General features: G+C 42.5%; 1 long non-coding RNA gene and 1 pseudogene across 7 annotated transcripts in view; both read left to right on the top strand.

Moving 5' to 3' along the window:
- Positions 1–549: 549 nt before the first annotated feature.
- LOC103226016 (uncharacterized) overlaps positions 550–12,933 on the top strand; it is a 53,911-nt gene continuing 41,527 nt past the window's right edge. For 5 of the 7 annotated variants that reach the window (XR_012090155.1, XR_012090156.1, XR_012090154.1 and 2 more), the window contains exon 1: positions 579–768. This is a non-coding gene — a long non-coding RNA (uncharacterized lncRNA). Of the gene's footprint in view, positions 769–12,933 lie in introns of all 7 variants that reach the window. The other 2 variants (XR_012090152.1, XR_012090151.1) reach the window with 2 other exon arrangements.
- Positions 6,168–10,392, top strand: LOC140709612 (glycine cleavage system H protein, mitochondrial pseudogene; annotated as a pseudogene).

Raw genomic sequence — 12,933 nt, 5'->3', positions numbered from 1 at the left:
AAATTAGTTGGGCATGGTGGCGGGCGCCTGTAATCCCAGCTACTCAGGAGGCTGAGGCAGGAAAATTGCTTGAACCCAGGAGGCGGAGATTGTAGTGAGCCGAGATGGCACCACTGCACTCCAGCCTGGCAACAGAGTGAGACTCCCTCTCAAAAAAAAAAAAAAAAAAATTGACTACTAGAAAATTTAGAATTCACATGTGGCCCACATTTTATTTCAGAGAATTGCCTTCTTTTTAAAATCCCAGGCTGCCTACTCAAAGGACCAGAAGCTGGTAAGTTAATAAAATCTGGAATTTCAAAATAATTGTTATTACATTATCTTCACTTGTGAATACCCATATATTATTTATAAATGCATATGATCTTATACACATGGTTAAATGCAAATACCCTCTGGGGCAGGCCTGGCTCAGTTCAGGGAGGAAGCCCTACCTGAAAAAGCTGCAGCTTAGGTTTCACTCTATTTTCATTCAGCCCAGCCCCTGAGCACGTCTTCTGTCACTCAGGGCCTGAGGGGGTGGGATGTTAAACGTTATCCAATCAGGGACGCTGGGCTGCGATCCATCCAAGCAGGAACGCAGCTGGAGAGGACAGGACGGCTTTCGGGATTTGGCGCGGTCTTTGGCTGCAGCCGCAGCTCCAGGTCTTGTCTTCTCTGTTCTGTGTTTTCTGGTCCTACAGGCCTAGTCTGTGTGTCCCTGTAACCTGTAGGTATTGGGAGATCCACAGCTTAAGATGCCAGGACCCCCCAGGAAGCCTAGAAATGGTGAGTCGGCCGGGTCCGACGCACCGAGAGACGGGGAGGGGCTGGTTGGAACCAGTCTGAAGAGGCTGTGGCTGGACTCCTGCCTCCCCGCTGTCGGCTCCAAAATCCGTGTCCCAAGTTCTCCTTGGCCAGAGTTGTCCTTGGCGCAGCTCGGCCCTCAGTCCCCTTCAGCCATAAGATGGCGGCTGGGCTGACAGCCGGGACCCCGGGCGTCGTGTCTCCTCCTTGCGCAGTGACTGTGCCATGACCTGGAGCCCTCTCTGGGCAGCTCTGCACCCGCAGCGCCGCATCTCTCCCCTATTGTGCCGGAACCACTGGACGGTAGTCAAGGGAAAATCGTGACTCAGAGTGTGGGGTTCATGAATGAGAAGAGGAGCTTTGGTCCGTAGTGTTTCCAGTCCTCCCGCCTTTTTTTTTTTTAAAATTAAAAATCTATGGGAGTCGGGCCGGGCGCGGTGGTTTACGCGGTAATTCCAGCACTTTGGGAGGCCGAGGCAGGTGGATCACTGAGGTCAGAAGTTCAAGACCAGCCTGGTCAACATGGTGAAACCCTATTTCTACTAAATATACAAAAATTAGGCTGGCGTTGTGGCGGGCGCCTGTAATCCCAGCTACTCTGGAGGCTGAGGCAGGAGAATCGCTTGAACCCGGGAGGCGAAGGTTGCAGTGAGCCGAGATCACGCCATTGCGCTCCAGCCTGGGCAGTAAGAGCGAAACTCCGTCTCAAAAAAAAAAAAAAAGAAAAAAAGAAAAATTAAGCGAGTCAAGGCAAAAATATTAAAGAACAAAATCAAAGAGTAATTCAAGAATTGAAGAGCACCCAACTAGCTATAGTTTGTAGTTTGTGGTCCATGAAAAACTTTATATATAAAACTTTATTTTTCTTTATAATGAGATTTTACTGCTTTTCTTATAATATCTCTGCATAGCACTTTCTATAACGATTACTTTATTTTTTAGGTTTAGAAAATTTTTTTTTATACTTTAAGTTCTAGGGTACATGTGCACAATGTGCAGGTTTGTTGCATATGTATACATGTGCCATGTTGGTGTGCTGCACCCATTAACTTGTCATTTACATTAGGTGTATCTCCTAATGCTATCCTTCCCCCCTCCCTCTACCCCACGACAGGCCCCGGTGTGTGATGTTCCTCACCCTGTATCCAAGTGTTCTCATTGTTCAGTTCTCACCTATGAGTGAGAACATGCGGTGTTTGGTTTACCGTCCTTGCGATAGTTTGCTCAGAATGATGGTTTCCAGCTTCATCCATGTCCCTAAAACTTTATATATAAAAGAAAAACTATATATATATAGTGCATGATGGAAAAAACTTTATATATAAAGTGCATTATGGAGAAACCCAAATTCAATAATTGATTTAGTAGAGTTATGTAGTTTCTTAATTTGTATGATCAAGGTGGAAATTTCCTGGTTGGGTAATCATGGTTAATTGGCAGTTTATGGTTGGTTAAGGCTGAATTTTGTTTCCCCAAAGAGTAATTTACAAAAAAAATGCATTAGATTGCCGGTCATGGTGGCTCATGCCTGTAATCCCAGCACAATGGGAGGCTGAGGCGGGTGGATCATGAGGTCAGGAGGTCATCCTGGCTAACAAGGTGAAACCCCGTCTCTACTAAAAATACAAAATTAGCTGGGCGTGGTGGCACATGCCTGTAATCCCAGCTACTTAGGAGGCTAAGGCCGGAGAATCGCTTGAACCCGGGAGGCGGAGGTTGTGGTGAGCCGAGATCGCGTTATTGCACTCCAGCCTGGGCAACAAGAGCGAAACTCTGTCTCAAAAACAAAACAAAACAAAACAAAAGCATTAGATTTAGAATGCATTTAAATTTTTGTCATTCAGTGTGCATTTTATATTCCGTATTTTAATCATTTTTTGATAAAGTGTTGAATGGCACTTTCTGTTTGAAAATATTTTCCATGAGAAGAAAGCAAAGAATAATACCCCTGACGCTTTATTGTAAAAATCTCTGTGCCACTTTTCCATTTATTTATTTATTTATTTATTTATTTATTTATTTATTTATTTATTTTAAGACGGAGTCTCTCCCTGTCGCCCAGGCTGGAGTGCAGTGGCCGGATCTCAGCTCACTGCAAGCTCCGCCTCCCGGGTTCCCGCCATTCTCCTGCCTCAGCCTCCTGAGTAGCTGGGACTACAGGGGCCCGCCACCCCCCCCCCCCCAATTTTTTGTTTTTTTGGTAGAGACGGGGTTACACCGTGTTAGCCAGGATAGACTTGATCTCCTGACCTCGTGATCCGCCTGCCTCAGCCTCCCAAAGTGCTGGGATTACAGGCGTGTGCCCGGCCTAATTTTTGTGTTTTTAGTAGAGACGGGGTTTTGTCATGTTGGCCAGGCTGGTCCCAAACTCCTGACCATAGGTATTCTGCCCATCTCTGCCTCCCAAAGTGCTGGGATTACAGGTGTGAGCTACCATGCCCAGGCTTTTTTAGATACTGATTGTCTTCACCCAACCCAGCTTATTTCTTGGAGACACATTGCTGGTTAGCCAATCAGATGCTGCCATTGAGGGTAAAGCACAGAAATAATTTCTGCCCTCTGTATTCTCTAAGATTTGTGAAAGAAAAAATAGTATCCCCAAAGACAAAAAACCCAAACACGACCCCAGTGAAATGGTACAAGAACTTGCAAAGTAAAAAGCACCTGGGGCACTCACTGAGGCACAGGGCAGTGTCTCCTGAGAGGGTGGTCTTTGAGAACTTAAGCAGGATGGAGTGGGAGAATCAAGTGATTAGATGGCTGATTTGACACGTGAGTCAGATACATTTGTTTCCTTATTAGTACTGCCCCTCGTTAGGTTTGTTACCTTGAGAAAATTTATTCACTTATTTTGACTTCAGCTTTTAAACTGTAATTGGCATTTTATTAGTAGGACTTAAAAGGTAAGAAAATGTTCACAAAGGGCATCAAAGAGGTGGGTTTCAGAGTAAATTAATATCTAATTTCATACTCCATTTGTTAACAATTCTCATTTACCTTTTTCTTGCCCAGAGTGAGTTCTGGAATTTTCTCAGGTGTGTGTGTCTTTTTTAAATGGCTGGGTGATTACAAACAGAATTCCAAGACTTAGCTTTTAGAATGCTACCAAGGAAAAGAATAGAAAAAATGTCTTTCATTTTGACTACAGAAAATAAATACATTTGCACAAGAAAATGTGGTAAATAATTGGTGAGTTTCATAGATTTATTTAAACATCACTTCCTCTTTTGGTAAATTTGTGACACTGACTATGTTTTATATCCTATCATCTTGATTTCTGAGATTTATGCTAAATTTTATGAGCTGAAACTTGATACTCCTAGAAGTGTTGCCATATGACTAGTTGTTTACTACATAATTTTTATTTTATTTTATTATGAGACAGTCTCGCTCTGTTGCCTAGGCTGGAGTGCAGTGGCACAAGCTGGACTCACTGCAATCTCTGCCTCCCAGGTTGAAGTAATTCTCCTGCCTCAGCCTCCCAAGTAGCTGGGACTACAGGAGAGTGCCACCACGCCCGGCTAATTTTTTTTTTTTTTTTGTATTTTTAGTAGAGACGGGTTTTCACTGTGTTATCCAGGATGGTCTCGATCTCCTAACCTTGTGATCCACCTGTCTCAGCCTCCCAAAGTGTTGGGATCACAGGTGTGAGCCACCGTGCCTGGCCTACTACATAATTTTTAATAGAAATAATAATGGGTTTATTTTCTGAGAGGAATATATACTTTTGCATTTCTTATTGAGGTATAAAATATGACTGTTGGCCGGGTATGGTGGCTCATGCCTGTAATTCCAGCACTTTGGGAGTCCAAAGCAGGTGGATCACCTGAGGTCAGGAGTTCAAGACCAGCCTGGCCAACATGGTGAAACCCTGTCTCTACTAAATATACAAAAATTAGGCGTGGTGGTGGGTGCCTGTAATCTCAGCTACTCAGGAGCCTGAGGGAAGAGAATCGCTTGAACCTGGGAGGCAGAGATTACAGTGAGCTGAGATTGTGCTACTGCGCTCCAGCCTAGGCAACAGAGCAAGACTCTGTCTCAAAAAAAAAAAAAAAAAAAAAAAAAAAAAAAAAAAAAAAAAAAAAATTCTTATATTAACACCATGTTTGAGTAATTTTGCTGGATTTTTCAAACAGTTTCAAAAACCAAATGAATAACTGACATGGAATAAAGGCTTGAGCCCAGTGACTTCAAGCTAAGGCTAATATTGAGTCTGCAAAAGGAGGTTATTAAAGGCCCAGTTAGTTCTTTCTGGGGAGCCGCCCCTGCAGATGTCCCAGCTTGCTCACCCCAGGCATGGAAGAAGGCTTTATACTGAGAGAAGCTACAGAGCCCTGGAAAGCTGGGGACCCACAGGCAGATGCAGTTAAGGTTAAAATGGAAAAGGAATGGGAGGGTCTTACTGAAAATAAAGTTGTTATTTTGAGGCAGTTTCTAGATTTTGTAAAATAAAACAAAATTAGGTTTATGTTAAAACATTTGAGTTTTAAAAGAGTATTGCAACAGAAGGAAGTACCAACTATAAAATCTTTAAGGATTGCAAAGCTTAGGCAGACAAAGGCTTTCATAGGGAGGAGCAAACAAGATTAGAAAGAAGGTGGAAGGGGAATGGCAAATGGAGTGAGAAAATATCAGATTTTGGATTAGAAAGTATTGTACCCTGAAGTCAGCATGTTTTTAGGAAGGGCATAAAATGGAATTGTATGTTGGCTCAGACTGGTGGGAGGCATCGGGGCAGTATGGCTTGCTGCCTGGATGGATGTTGATAAGATGTTCTTGTGATCAGGCAGTTTGGCCGTTTTTCCAGCAAGATGTAATAAGGAGGTTGCTTGGACTTTTACACAGACGGGTGTCATAAGAAAGTCCGGTGGTTGGGCAGGATGTTTGTCACGGCCCGAACCCCTGTGGAATGTTTCATTCTGACCATTGTCTGCGAAATGGTGGGGCTTACAAAATGGTGCAGCTTGGACTAACAGAATTCAAGTTTTAGACAGTGCATTGGTGTTGGAGAATTACTTGATATTTAGCAAACTACGGATTTGGTGCCAGAAGAAAGATATCTCAGAGGCCTAGCCTGGAATGGAACTCTAGGTCTGGGAATGGGAGGCTCTGCTCTCCTGTACACAGGCTGTCACACTGCCCAGTATCCTGTGATTCCAGGTCACCTCCCAGGGTGAGAGAGGACTGAAAACTTAAGAGGAAAGGAGCGCTGATAACAGATTCCCTTTTCCCCACAGCTGCCACCACAGGATTTTCACCCACTAGCAAAGATACCTACTAGAGGCCCCACCCCACCCCGCCCCTCCCCCCCTCCCCCCCTCCCCCCCTCCCCGCGCAGTTGGCCGAGGCGTAGCGCTGCGACCCCCAGCACCCCTGCGAACATGGCGCTGAGCATGCGGGCTGTGCTCTGCACCCTGCGCGGCAGTCCTGTCGCCTGCCACGCCCTGCCCGCCTAGGCCCTGGCAGCTGGGGGTGGGCGCCGTCCGGAAGCTGCGCACGGGACCCGCTTTGCTCTCGCTGTGTAAATTCACAGAGAAACATGATGATAACAACAGAAAATGGTATTGGAACACTGGGAATCAGCAATTTTGCACAGGAAGCGTTGGGAGATGTTTACTGTAGTCTGCCTGAAGTTGGGACAAAAGTGAACAAACAAGATGAGTTCGGTGCTTTGGAAAGTGTGAAAGCTGCTAGTGAACTCTATTCTCCTTTATCAGGAGAAGTAACTGAAATTAATGAAACTCTTGGAGAAAATCCAGGACTTGTAAACAAATCTTGTTATGAAGATGGTTGGCTGATCAAGATGACACTGAGTAACCCTTCAGAACTAGAAGAACTTATGAGTGAAGAAGCATATGAGAGATACATAAAATCTATTGAGGAGTGAAAATGGAACCCCTAAATAAACTAGTGTGAAATAACGCAACCCAGCAGAGTTGTCCTGAATTAGTAGTGGATGGAAGACTTAGAATAGCAACTTTTAGCATTACCAATGGGGATAAAAAACTGTTAACACTGCTAATGAAAGAAAATGCCCTGAGGCCGGGCGCGGTGGCTCAAGTCTGTAATCCCAGCACTTTGGGAGGCCGAGACGGGCGGATCACGAGGTCAGGAGATCGAGACCATCCTGGCTAACACGGTGAAACCCTGTCTCTACCAAAAAAATACAAAAAATTAGCCGGGCGAGGTGGCGGGCGCCTGTAGTCCCAGCTACTGGGGAGGCTGAGCCAGGAGAATGGCTTAAACCCGGGAGGCGGAGCTTGCCATGAGCTGAGATCCGGCCACTGCACTCCAGCCTGGGCGACAGAGCGAGACTCCGTCTCAAAAAAAAAAAAAGAAAATGCTCTTTAACTTTCTAATGATTATGGATAAATATATTACGCGTCTTTTTCACAATATCCTATGATTTTTAGTCTAGGCTCTAGTATTCAGAAGTCATGAAATTATCCATGGTAAAAACTGGCTATAAAAATTACATAATTCAAATATAACGTTATTATTCTTAAGCCTTATATAATATTGTAAATTTGGGCTGAAATAATGATCTTTCTACTGGAAATAACTGAGAGTGAAGAGGTTTCTGTTGCTTGTACAGTGTCAGATGAGGAACAACGCTATCTTAATTTTGCAATACACTGCATTTGCTGATGGTATTTTTATACAGTGAAGCAACAGCTTTGCAGCAAAATAATAAAATACTTCTTAATCATGTTTTTTGTTTTGATGTTAATAGTTCATTTAGTGACTCTGCTAGTATTTGTGAAAGTGCTAACTTTAACTTATGGAAAGTTACTTTTTAAAAGAAAATATAAGCCAGAACAATGAAAAGCTCCAAGAAAATGTTTCCTTTAGTCACAAATCTGGTTTTTCTTAAGCCAAGATCTGTCACCTTTAACATAATAAAAAATAAAAGTAAATCACCAACTTTGATTTTCTACAAGAAAAGATACTAGACATCGACGTGCTCACACCCCTCCCAGGACTAGGCACCACCTGCAGGAATTTCGCCACAGCATATTTTATCCTGGTATTTCTTGCCAAAACCCACAAAAGTGTCTACAAGACTCCTGACATATTCCTGTACCAAGACACTGAATCTGCACTACGAACCTGTTTTCTCCACCAGCCTAGGATTCTGGACCATCAGTTCATAATCTCATCTGCCTGCATGGACACAAATCAGAGGACAGCCCTACCTGGGCCACTGTCTGTAGCACAGACCAGTCCTTCCACCTACATTGTACTCTCCCCAACCCATGGATTTTGTTTTTTCTTTTTCTTTTCTTGTCTTTTTTTTATTTTAAGATGGAGTGTTGCTCTTTTTGTCCAGGCTGGAGTGCAATGATACAATCTCAGCTCACTGCAAACTTCACCTCCCGGGTTCAAGTGATTCTCCTGCCTCAGCCTCTCGAGTAACTGGGATTACAGGCGTGCGCCACCACACCCGGCTAATTTTGTGTTTTTAGTAGAGATGGGTTTCACCGTGTTGGCCAGGCTGGTCTCAAACTCCTGACCTCAGGTGATCTGCCCACCTTGGCCTCCCAAAGTGCTCTGGGATTACAGGTGTGAGCCACCATGCCTGGCTGATTTTTTTTTTTTTCTTTTAACTTTCATTTTTGATTCAGGGGTACACGTGCAGGATTATTATATAGGTAAAATTGTGTCACGGGGTTTTGGTGTGCAGATTAGTTTGTCACTGAGGTACTAAGCATAGCGCTAAACAGGTATTGATTTGATCCTTTTTGTCCTTTCATCCTCCACCCTAAACTAGGCCTCAGTGTCTGTTGTTCCTCTCTTTGTGTCCATGTGTTCTTCTTATTTAGCTCTTATAAATGAGAAAATGCATTTGGTTTTCTGTTTCTGTATTAATTTTCTAAAGATAGTGGTCTGCAGCTCTATCCATGTTGCTGCAAAAGAAAATAATCTTGGTCTTTTTTATGGCCACACAGTATTCCATGATGTTTATGTACCATATTTTGTTTTTATTAAGTCTTTTGTTTTATTTATTTTTAGAGGCAGGGTCTCATGCTGTACCCCAGGTTGGAGTGCAGTGGTGTGATCTTGGCTCGCTGCAGCTTCAACCTCCTGGGCTCAAGAAAACTTCCTACATCAGCCCCCCAGGTACTTGGGACTACAGGCATGCACCATTATGCCTGGCTAATTTTTCTTCTTTTCTTTTCTTTTCTTTTCTTTTCTTTTCTTTTCTTTTCCTTTTCTTTTCTTTTCTTTTCTTTTCCTTTCTTTCTTTCTTTCTTTCTTTCTTTCTTTCTTTCTTTCTTTCTTTCTTTCTTTCTTTCTTTCTTTCTTTCCTTTCTTTCTTTCTTTTCTTTCTTTCCTTTCTTTTCTTTTCTTTTCTTTCTTTCTTTCTTTCTTTCTCTCTTTCTTTTTCTCTCTCTTTCTTTCTTTCTTTCCTTCTTTCTTCTTTCTTTTTTTCTTTCTCTCTCTCTCTCTCTCTCTCTCTCTCTCTCTCTCTCTCTCTCTCTCTCTCTTTCTTTCTTTCTTTCTCTCTTTCTTTTCCTCTTTCAACAGAGCCTCCCTCTGTTGCCAGGCTGCAGTGCAGTGGCGCAGTCTTGGCTTACTGCAACCTCTGCCTTCTGGGTTCAAGTGATTCTTGTGCCTCAGCCTCCTGAGTAGCTGGGATTACAGACACACCACACGACACCCAGCTAATTTTTGTATTTTTAGTAGAGACAGGATTTCACCATGTTGGCCAGGCTGATCTTGAACTCCTGACCTTATGATCTGCCTGCCTCAGCCCCCCAAAGTGCTGGGATTACAGGCGTGAGCCACCGCACCCGGCCTAATTTTTCATTTTGTATTTTTCGTAGAGATGGGGTTTTTCCACATTTCCCAGACGGGTCTCGAACTTTTGAGCTCAGGCAATCCAAATCCCTTGGCCTCCCAAACAGGCATGAGCCGACATACCCTACTGTATTATATTTTCTTTATCCAGTCTGTCATTGATAGGCATACCAGGTGATTCCATGTTTTTGTTATTGTGAATAGGGCTGCAGTGAACATGCATGTGCATTGTCTTTACGATAAAATGTATTACTTTGAGTATATATCCAATTATGAGGTTGCTTTGTCAAATGGTAATTCTCTTTTTAGTTTTGTGACAAATTGTCACACTGCTTTTCACAGTGGTTGAACTAATTTATACTCCCACTAATAGTGTATAACCATTCCCTTCTCCAACCTTGCCAGCATCTGTGATTTTTTGACTTTAATAATAGCAATTCTGACTGATGTGAGATGGTATCTCATTGTAGTTTTTCTCTGCATTTCTCTGATAACTAGTGATGTGCATTTTTTTCATATGCTTGTTAGCCACATGTATGTCTTTTTTGAAAAGCATCTGTTCATGTCTTTTGCCTATTTTTTAACAAGGTTGTTTTTTCTTATAAATTTATTTATGTTCCTTATGGATGCTGGATATTAGACCTTTTTCAAAAGCATAGTTTGCAAATATTTTCTTTTGGTTTGTGGGTTGACTGTTTACTGTTGATAGTTTGCTGTGAAATAGCTCTTTAATTAGGTCCCATTAGTCAATTTTTGCTTTTGTTTCAATTGTTTTTCTTATCTTCATCATAAAATTATTGCCAGTTTCTATGTCTAGAATGGTATTTTCTAGGTTGTCTTCCAGGATATTTTATATATATATGTTTTTTTTTTTTTTTTTTTTTTTTTTTGAGACAGAGTCTCACTCTGTCGCCCAGGCTGGAGTGCAGTGGGGTGATCTCGGCTCACTGCAAGCTCCTCCTCCCGGGTTCACGCCATTCTCCTGCCTCAGCCTCCCCAGCAGCTGGGACCACAGGTGTACGTCACCATGACCTGCTAATTTTTGTATTTTTAGTAGAGACAGGGTTTCACCGTGTTAGTCACGATGGTCTCAATCTCCTGACCTTGCGATCCTCCCGCCCCGGCCTCCCAAAGTGCTGGGATTACAGGCGTGAGCCATTGCACCTGGCTGGGTATTTTATAATTTTAAGTTTCACATTTAAGTCCTTAATTTATCTTGAGTTGATTTTGGTACATGGTGTAATAAAGGCATTTGGTTTCAATTTTCTACATAGTGTTAGCTAATTATTCCAGCACTCTTTATTAAATAGGGAATTCTTCCCACATTCCCCTTGTCAGCTTTGTTGAAGATCAGATGGTTGTAGATGTGTGGCATTATTTCTGGGCTCTATACTGTTGCATTGGCCTATGAGTCTGTTTTTGCACTAGTGCCATGCTGCTTTAATTACTATAGTTCTGTAGTATAGTTTGAAATCGGATAATGCCTCCAGCTTTGTTCTTTTTGCTTAGAAGTACCTTGGCTATTTGGGCTCTTTGTTGGTTCTATGTGAATTTTTAACTAGTTTTTGTTGTTGTTGTTGAGCATGTTTTTGGTAGTTTGGTAACAATAACGTTAGCTCTGTACATTTCTTTGGGCAGTATGGCCATTTTAATTATGTTAATCTTCTATATCCATGAGTACAAAATAACTTTTTATTTTTGTCATTTCTGACTTCTTTGTTTTTCTTTTTCTTTTCTTTCTTTCTTTCTTTTTTTTTTTTTTTAAGAAGGATTTCCACTTTGTCTCCCAAGCCAGAGTGCAGTGGTGTGATCTCGGCCCACTGCAACCTCTGCTTCCCAGGTTCAAGTGATTCTTCTGCCTCAGCCTCCAGAGTAGCTGGGATTACAGGTGCCCACCACCACACCCAGCTGATTTTTGTATTTTTAGTAGAGATGGGATTTTGCCATGTTGGCGAGGCTGGTCTTGAACTCCTGACCTCAAGTGATCTTCCTGCTTTGGCCTCCCAAAGTGCTGGGATTATAGACATGAGCCATTGTGCCCAGCCCATTTCTGACTTCTTTAAGCAGTGTTTTGCAGTCTTTGTGGTAGTGATCTTTCACCTCGCTGTGTAGCTGTATTCCTAGATATTTTATTCTTTTTGCGGCTATTGTGAATGGGATTTTTTTTTTTTTTTTTGGCTTTTGGCTTTTGGCTTTTGGCTTGGATGGTGTTGATGTACAGGGATGCTAATGATTTCTGTACATTTGTTTTGTATCCTGAAATTTTGCTGCAGTTGTTTCAGTTTAAAGAGCGCTTCTTCTGAGACTATAGAATTTTCTAGATATAGAATCATGTTGTCTGAAAACAGGAATAGTTTAACTTCCTCTTTTCCTGATTAGATGCCTTTTATTTTTGTCTCTTGCCTGATTGCTCTGTCCAGGACTTTTTTTTTTTTTTTTTTTTTTGAGATGGAGTCTCACTCCGTTACCCAGGCTGGAATGCAGTGGCACGGTCTCAGCTCACTGCAACCTCTGCCTCCTGGGTTCACACGATTTTCCCACCTCAGCCTACCGAGTGTCTGGGACTACAGGGACATGCTACCACACCTGGATGGTTTTTGTATTGTTATTAGAGATGGGGTTTCACCATATTGGCCAGGCTGGTCTTGAACTCCTAACCTCGTGATCTGCCTGCCTCGGCATAGGAGTGGTGAGGAAAGGCATTCTTGTCTTGTGCCAGTTTTAATGGAGGAATGCTTCTGGCTTATGTCCATTCATTATGTTGGCTCTGGGTTTATCATAGATAACTCATTATTTTGAAGTATGTACCTTCAATGCCTAGTTTGTTGAGGGTTTCTAAGAGAATGTTAAATTTTATTAAAAGCTTTTTCTGCATCTACTGGGATACTCTTGTGGTTTTTGTCTTTATTTTTGTTTATGTGATGAATATTTATTAATTTGTGAATGTTGAATCAACCTCATATCTCAGGGATAAAGCCTGATTGATTATAGTGGATTAGCTTTTTGATGTGCTGCTGGATTCAATTTGCCAGTATTTTGTTGAAGATTTTTGCATCAGTAGTCATCAAGAATATTGACCTGAAGTTTTCTTTTCTTTCTGTTTTTTTTTTGGGATGGAGTCTCGCTCCATCGTCCAGGCTGGAGTGCAGTGGTGCCATCTCGGCTCACTGCAACCTCCGCCTCCTGGGTTCATACCATTCTTCTGCCTCAGCCTCCCGAGTAGCTGGGACTACAAGCACCTGCCACCATGCCCGGCCAATTTTTTTTGTATTTTTAGTAGAGATGAGGTTTCGCTGTGTTAGCCAGGATAGTCTCTACCTCCTGACCTTGTGATCCACCTGCGTC

The sequence above is a fragment of the Chlorocebus sabaeus genome, chromosome 21 (genome assembly GCF_047675955.1).
Source record: "Chlorocebus sabaeus isolate Y175 chromosome 21, mChlSab1.0.hap1, whole genome shotgun sequence".
NCBI lineage: Eukaryota > Metazoa > Chordata > Mammalia > Primates > Cercopithecidae > Chlorocebus > Chlorocebus sabaeus.
The sequence above is the reverse complement of the archived record's forward strand: the minus strand, read 5'-3'. Positions and strand labels throughout refer to the sequence as shown.